Genomic DNA, 9,009 nt, shown 5'->3' with positions numbered 1-9,009 from the left:
TTTATATAATGCCCAAAATTTTCTAGGTGTGCTTAGTGGGAGAGATAAGGAAAAGTGTATCTACTCCATCTTCCTGGAAGTGGAAGTCTTGTATTCATTTTGCTTTTGTTTTTATTGTAATGATATCATTAATATACAATCACATGAGCAACACTGTGGTTACTAGATTCTCCCCATTATCAAGTTCCCACCAGACACGCCATTACAGTCACTGTCCATTAGCAAAGTAAGATGCTATACAGTCACTACTTCTCTTCTCTGTTACACTGCCTTCCCCGTGGCCCCCCCTACATTTTGTGTGCTAATCATAATGCCCCTCAATCCCCTTATCCTTCCTTTCCCACCCACCCACCCTGCCCAGTCCCTTTTCCTTTGGTAGCTGTTAGTCCATTCTTGGGTTCTGTGAGTCTGCTGCTGTTTCGTTTCTTCAGTTTTTGCTTTGTTGCTATACTCCACAGATGAGTGAAATCATTTGGTACTTGTCTTTCTCTGCCTGGCTTATTTCACTGAGCATAATACCCTCTAGCTTCATCCATGTTGTTGCAAATAGTAGGATTTGTTTTCTTCTTGTGGCTGAATAATATTCCATTGTGTTTATGTACCACCTCTTCTTTATCTATTCATCTATTGATGGACACTTAGGTTGCTTCCATTTCTTGGCTATTGTAAATAGTGCTGCAATAAACATAGGGGTGCAAATGTCTTTTTGAATCTGGGATCCTGCATTCTTAGGGTAAATTCCTAGGAGTGGAATTCCTGGGTCAAATGGTATTTCTATTTTTAGTTTTTTGAGGAACCTCCATACTGCTTTCCACAATGGTTGAACTAATTTACATTCCCACCAGAAGTATAGAAGGGTTCCTCTTTCTCCACATCCTCACCAGCATTTGTTGTTGTTTGTCTTTTGGATGTTGGCCAACCTAACTGGTGTGAGGTGATATCTCATGGTGGTTTTAATTTGCATTTCCCTGATGATTAGCAATGTGGAGCCTCTTTTCATGTGCCTGTTGGCCATCTGAATTTCTTCTTTGGAAAAGTGTATGTTCAGATCTTCAGATCCTCTGTCCATTTTTTAATCGGGTTATTTGCTTTTTGGTTGTTGAGGCACATGAACTCTTTATATATTTTGGATGTCAGCCCCTTATCGGATATGTCATTTATAAATATATTCTCCCATAGTGTAGGATGCCTTTTTGTTCTACTGATGGCGTCCTTTGCTGTACAGAAGCTTTTTTTAGTTTGATATAGTCTCACTTGTTCACTTTTGCTTTTGTTTCCCTTACCCAAAGAGATACATTCATGAAAAAGTTCCTCATGTTTATATTCAAGAGAGTTTTGCCTATGTTTTCTTCTCAGGGTTTTATGGTTTCATGACTTATATTCAGGTCTTTGATTCATTTTGAGTTTACTTTTGTGTATGGAGTTAGATAGTAATCCAGTTTCATTGTCTTACATGTGGCTGTCCAGTTTTGCCAACACCAACTGTTGAAGAGGCTGTCATTTCCCCATTGTATATCCATGGCTCCTTTATCATATATTAATTGACCATATATACTTGGGTTAATATCTGGACTCTCTATTCTGTTCCATTGGTCTATGGGTCTGTTCTTGTGGCAGTACCAAATTGTCTTGATTACTGTGGCTTTGTAGTAGGGCTTGAAGTTGGGGAGTGTAATCCCCCCAGCTTTATTCTTCCTTCTCAGGATTGTTTGGGCTATTTGGGATCTTTTGTGTTTCTGTATGAATTTTAGAACTATTTGTTCCAGTTCATTGAAGAATGCTGTTGGTATTGTGATAGGGATTGCATTGAATCTGATTCATTTTTCTTTTAAAAATATTGTATAAGTCAAGTATACTTCAATATAAAGATTAAAGAATAAAAAATAAAAATATTGCATAAGAATACTATTTATCTTGATTTCTGAGTTTTGACCCCCTCTTAAATTTGGCACCCCAAGCAAGTACCTTCCTTCCCTTACCCTAGTTCCAACCCTCTTTGGATATCATCTTAGAGGCTAGAATAATTTTTAAAAAAATCAATCCCAAGTATGGCAAGGAAAGAGAAGTAACAGACCAGTAAGACAAATAGAAAACAAATGTAAACATAATAAATTTAATCCCAAATATATTTTAATGACATTAAAAGTAATAGACTGGAATATCCAATATTAAGAGGTCAAGGAAAAGAAAAAGATCAACAGGAAAACGAAGAAAGATCCGGTGAGTTCCATGTCTGCAATACAAATAAAAATAAAAGAAGCAGCCTTGGATTTTAAAGGAGCCTTAGACAATAACAACATTGCAGATTTTCTCCAGCTTCCAGGAAAATAGTAACCATTTCTACACCTGAATGTTATTCCATTTAATATTGTTGTTGTGCAAAGATGGGACCAGAGCTGGACTTGAACACTCGAGATGTAGCAGACACTTGGGACAACAATGTTGAAAAGAGACTCCTGGGTCTGGGCCTGGTGTGTCATCCCCTGCTTAGTCCACTGTCTTCTGTGACTTTTGCTACCTGGCCACTGTCCTACCTTCCTCCTCAACTCCACAGGAATGACTGAATTTAGAGATTTCAAGCCAGCATTAGGATCTGATTACTACATGAATAAAGGCTCCCATCTACAAGCTGGGAAGCAACTGACTGTCAAGTACATACTACCATCCTGAGTCAACAGGTTACCTGAAGGAAGAAAAGGAGGATATAGCCCTACTAATTTTCTCAGTTTCTTATTTGTGGCATATGTAAAATGTTATGTGCCCTTCCAAAAAATCTGGACTTATTATAATCCTGTATTCATCTTGCTGTATCTGTAGGCCCATTGGGGACAACCTGAAGTTTTTGTTCTTTTGGGCAGCCACAAAGAAAGCCTCATTTTTGGATCTAAAAATAGCTTTTAAAAAATTCTAGCAGACAGAAAGTAGAATATAAACCTGGCGCTGGAGCATAATAATGAAGACCATTTACAGAAACCTTACTATGCACCAGGTACTAATCTAAGCACTTCCCATGTATTATCTCATTTGCTTCCCACAACAACTTTTTTAAACATGAGGAAATGGAAGTTTAATGAGTTACACAATTTGCTCAAAGTCACCCAGTTATTAAGTTGAACCAAGAGTTCAACCCAGGCTATCTTTCAAACCAAACTCTTAACCACCATGCTATCTCCTTCCCAACACTGCCTTGAAACAGATAAAGGGATACCAGAAATGTAGCCAGAACTATTTGTCAATTCTCCTTAAGTTTGAAGAATCCATTTTAACTCCGGAGGACATCTCTAAACCTGGTTATTACTAACTGGCACAAAATCTGCAACACAGAGAACTGTTTTAATCCTAACTTCATTCTTATGTCCCCTGTCCTTGTAGGTACCTGATTACTGAATGCACTGGAGAAAGTCACAATGTCTGACAGACGTCTGTCACATAAGCTCACAGTCACCAACCTCCACCACATCCTGTTGATGCCTCTGTGATATAACTGTGTCCAAGATCCATTTCAAATCTTTTCCATTCCGTCTGTGGTAGGCAGCTTCTCCGATTGCTCCCAATGATCATGCCTCCTACTATTTGTGCCACTGTGTAATTATCTTCCTTTGACTGTGGACTGCACCTTCAGTAAACAGGATACAGCAAAAGCGATGGGGTGTGACTTCTGAGACTAGGCTACAAAAAGACTTTGGCTTCTGTCTTGCTCACTCTCTCTTGCTTTCTCTGATGGAATCTAGCTGTCCCTGTGTTGAGCCCCACATGGAGGGAGGACTTGCAAAGAAAACTGAAGTCCTTAATCTACTAGACCAGGAGGAACTGAACTCTGTCAACAACCACTTAAGTCACCTTGGAAGCAGATCTTCCCCCAGCCGAGCCTTGAGATAAGAGCAGCCTCAGCTGACATCTTGATTGGAATCTTATAAGAGACCCTGAAAACCTATGTCAGTGACATCTATGTTTCTGCAGCACAGAAACTGTGAAACAATAAGGGCAATTTGTTACACAGCCCTAAATAATTAATACATCTTCCAGTCTCAAACTTCTCCTCCCCAAAATACACACACTTCTCCTAATGTTAGATTTTAGTAGATGACCTGGCCATGGAGAAAATAGAGGTTTTCAATTAAATAGGGATTTTTCTCAATGTCTTGAAAGCAAATCTACCCCCCTACGAGCATCCAATCATTAATCCTTTCAGTGATAATAGATGTCCTTCCATCTGAGGCTGACTTTTTCACCTATCCTCTCAACTTCATCTTCTCCAGTCTCTTCTTTCTTGCCCAATTAACCCCTTTTCCTCCTGTATTTTTATTACCTCCCTCTGCTGGATCCTTTCCCATCAGCATTTAATTGCTTAAGTCTCTTCCATCCGCAACACAAAAATTAAAACTGGCTTGACCCATCACCCTTTACAGGCACTCCTTTCTCTCCTCCCTCATTTTTAAATGAGAGTTCTATTATTGTCATCTCCATTTCTTATCCTAATTATTCCTTAACCTACTTGGATATAGACTTCTCACCTCCACCTGCAGCTCCTGCATAAAGTTTACTAATTAAAACTGGTCTTGCTATGTTCTTCTTGAAGGCAAATTCTGGCACACTAAGACCCCACCCCCCTTAAGATCCAATCACCACCGACCAGACGGTCGCCCACCCCTTAAGATTTGATCACCAATGCAGAACACACCCTACCTCTACTCCTTAAAAACACATTTCCTCTCCCATGAGCTGCTGCTCCCTCTCTCTGGGGGCAGCCGTTTTCTCTTTTAGATAATAAAATCTCTTGCGTGGGCCCATGTCTCCTGAGTCGTTCTGGGGTAAGGAGGGTCACGGCGAGATACCCTTTCATTGGTGCCATGACTCGGATTCTCCCATTGACTTTGCTCTTCCTCCAGGAATGTGAGCTGCTTTGGGAACCCTCACTGCCTGATCCTCCTCCATAGGCTCACCATCCATTTCCCCGGTCGCTCGTCTTCTCGCCCAACATTGGCCTTCAATTTGGTGAGTCTCCTTTTCATGGTTGGCTTAAATGTCCCTTTGGAACCTGGGAAGTGACCAGTGAGTGTCCAGCACCCCCAAGGGCTCCTCTGGGACAGGGGCACCCCCAACCACGACTTTCAGAGTCACAGTTGATCCCCATAGTCGACCCTTCTCTGCCTCCCCATGGTGAGAATCCTCATTCACTAAGGCCCAATCTCCCTTTATCTACTCGTAAACTCCTGGTACCAGGTACCTAGCCTCCTCGGCGTTTTCACCTTGACTGCTCAGTTACAGGTGGTGATGACCCCCTAACTGTGTCTGGTCTTCTCCACAACCTTCTCAATCACTCTGGGACACCTCAGCGACTTGTGAACGGTCTCATTCTCACCATGGGATCTGGCCCCATTCCCGCAGATTCACCGCTAGGGTGCTTACTCAATAATCTAAAGCCCCTCCACCTCATTCCAGACCTCAAACCTTTTAAGCTTATTCACTACTGTAATGAGGTCTGGCCACAATATTCCTTGGACAATCAGTCTAAATGGCCTCCCAATGGCTCTTTAGATCCTAAAATTCTCTGTGACTTATACAACTTCTTTGAGCGCACGGGCAAATGGAAAGAGATCCCATATATCCAGGCTTTCTCCTACCTCTGAACCAAGCCCACTTGCTGTCTCCTTGCAATCCTAAACATCTTCTCCTCACTCTAAAAATCTTCACCCCATCACCCACCAATTCCCACCACGTCCTCTGACTTTGACCCTGCTGATGAACCTCCTCCCTACCGATGTCAAACCCCTACAGCTACCCCTCAACCACCAGTGTCTCTCCTGCCCCAACCTCCTTCTTTGCAAGATCAAAATCCCAACCCTCCCAGCTCCCCTAGTGCCGTTGCAGGAGTTGCAGCACTTCCTCCTCCTCCACAATCAGTTCCCCTTTCCTTACCCAGTCCCGTGCCAAGCCCTCCAGTCACTCACTCTCGAACCCAGATCCTAGCCCCACTACAGGTAGTAGCTGGTACAGAGGGTGTTGTCCAGGTCCATGTCCCTTTCTCTCTCTCCAACCTATCTCAAATTGAGAAAAGATTAGGCTTTCACCTCCAACCCAGCTACTTACATAAGAGTTCCAGTACCTAGTTCAATCATATGATCTTACCTTTCATGATATTCACACGATCCTATCCAACACACTTTTGCCTGAGGAGCATAGGTGAGTCTGGGAACAGGCTAGAACTCATGCTGATGAAGTTCACCAAACTACTTGAGCTCATCCAATTGGTGCTGAGGCAGTTCCTGACCGAGACCCTAACTGGGACTATAATAAGGCAGGGGGAGTCACCAGTCGAGATCAATTCATCACCTGCCTCATGGCGGCTCTCAGAAAGTCAGCCAATAAAGCCATTAACTATGAAAAACTCCAAGAGGTTATTCAGGATAAAAATGAGAATCCCTCTATGTTCCTAGACTGCCTCACCAAAACTCTTTCACAATATACAAACCTAGACCCTGAGACCCCAGATGGGAGACAATTATTAATGACCTACTTCTTCACCCAGAATTTTCCCGACATTAAGGCTAAACTTAGATGTCTAGAGAAGGGACCTTAACTCCTCAGGCAGGAGTCCTGGCAGTGGCCTTCAAAGTATATAATGGAAGAGATGAAAAGGCCCATAAACAAAAATATCAAATGCCAGCTAAGGCCTTTCAACCTACCCCAACCACTGGTGCTCGGGTATCCTCTCTTCCTAAGAAGCAGCCAGGAGGTCCTCCTGGTCCATGCTTCAAATGTGGTCAAACGGCTCATTGGGCCAGAGCCTGCCCAAATCCCCAGAAGCCCCCCGGTCCATGCCCTGAGTGCCATCAGGAGGGACACTGGGCTGTTGACTGTCCTCACACACCGAGAGGTGCCAGGCCATCCAGCTCTAACACTCCACACATAGACCTTCTGGGCCTGTCAACTGGTGATTGAGGGGGCCTGGGACTCCTCCACCCGACCACTACCATCCCTGTACAGGAGCCCAGGGTAACCACTGTGGTAGCGGGTAGGCCCATCTCTTTCCTTTTGGACACCAGGGCCACCTACTCAGTCCTGAAGGAGTTTTGGGGACCTACCTCCCTCTCACAGTCCTCTGTAGTTGGGGTAGAGGGCACACCTTATCAACCTTTACAAACTCCCATGCTTCACTGCCTCTTTAGAGGCATTACTCTCTCTCATTCCTTTTTAGTGATTCCCCGTTGTCCAGTTCCCCTTATGGGAAGAGACCTTTCATCCAAGCTAGGGGCTCTTATATCCTTTACCTCTGGCCCACACCTCAACCCCGGCTCACCTTCGATCCCTTTTCTACTTGCTCTCCAAACCGTTCCAGATCCACCTCCCTCTCCTTTTCCCTTACCCCCCTGCCACATAAACCCCACAGTCTGGGACACCTCTACCTCCTCTATCACCACCTGCCCATCTGTAACCATCAAACTCAAAGACCCTACCTCCTTCCCCTCACAATCTCAATACCCCTTCTACGAAAGGGCCTTTTGAGACCAGCCAATTCCACTTGCAACACCCTGATACTGGCTATCAAAAAACCTAATGGCTCTTATAGGCTAGTTCAAGATTTAAGAATTATCAGTGCAGCTGTTATTCCAATCCATCCAGTAGTCCCTAACCCCTATACTTTATTGTCCACCATTCCTGCTTCCACCACTCACTTTTCTGTCCTTGACCTCAAAGATGCATTCTTCATGACTCTCCTCCATCCCAATGGGACCACTTACACCTTCAACTCCGCAGACTACAAATCCTCCAGTAATCTACTCTACAACCCAAACAGGACCTCCTTACAGCTGCATAAGGCAGCATATGTGCCCTACTCCAAAAACAATGGTGCTTCTACACCAACAAATCCGGTCTCATCTGAGATGGCACAAAAAACCTCCATGAACAAGCCTCCAAACTCCTAGAAAACTCCCCTAACAATCCATTCCCTTACCCCTTCAATTGGCTCCTGCCCCTCCTAGCCCCTATTATCTTTATTATTATTATTCTCCTTTTCCTTCCCTGCTTCATTAACCTATTTCAAAAATTCATTCAAAATCAAATTTTGAAAATTTCTTACCATACTGTCAACCAGTTACTCCTCCAGGGCTATCAAGGCCTTCTCACAAAAGTAACGAAACCAGCTAGATGACATCACGAATCATCTCAGGATGCCCACCCTTCCCCAACTCTACAGTAATGGCCTCACTAACCCCAGAATCTGCGCCCCCTTCCAGCAGGAAGTAGCTAGAGAATGAGATTCTATGCCCAGTTCCCCAGAGGCCCAATTAAGAAAAGAAAAAGATGGGAATGAAAGCAAATTCTGGCACGCTAAGACCCCCACCCCTTAAGATCCAATCACCACCGACCAGATGGTCACCCACCCCTTAAGATCTGATCACCAATACAGAACACACCCTACCCCTACTCCTTAAAAATACGCTTCCTCACCCCTGAGCTGCTGTTTCGTCTCTCTGGGGGCAGCCATTTTCTCTTTTAGATAATAAAATCTCTTGCGTGGGCCCATGTCTCCTGAGTCATTCTGGGGTAAGGAAGGTCGCGGCGAGATACCCTTTCACACTTCCACCAAACACACCTATGATGCTAAGCCTAAGAGACCATTCCTAATCTTTATTTAGCTTGACTACTTGGCAGACTTGGCACCGCTGATCATACCCTCTCTTTTGAAACATTGACCTCATTTATGTCATACTCCTCTGACTCTCCTCCTTTCTCCAGCTGCCATACAGTCCTTTCAGGTTCTTCCTTTTGTACTCAACCCATAAACATTGATACTTCTCAGAGATAAAGTCCTATACCCTCTTCTGTTCTGACCCTGTGGACCAAGAGTCCAAACTCAAATGCTTTAGGAACAACCCAAGTGAAAATGAATGATCTGAGCTGGGTCTAAGAAAGGGTTGGGGACTGCTGTGGTAGCTCAAATTCCATATAGAGAGGGCAGTCTCCATTTGACCTAACCCAGTTACTTGCACAGGAAAGTAGCCC

Source organism: Manis pentadactyla, chromosome 2 (assembly GCF_030020395.1).
Source record: "Manis pentadactyla isolate mManPen7 chromosome 2, mManPen7.hap1, whole genome shotgun sequence".
Classification (NCBI taxonomy): domain Eukaryota; kingdom Metazoa; phylum Chordata; class Mammalia; order Pholidota; family Manidae; genus Manis; species Manis pentadactyla.
The sequence above is the reverse complement of the archived record's forward strand: the minus strand, read 5'-3'. Positions refer to the sequence as shown.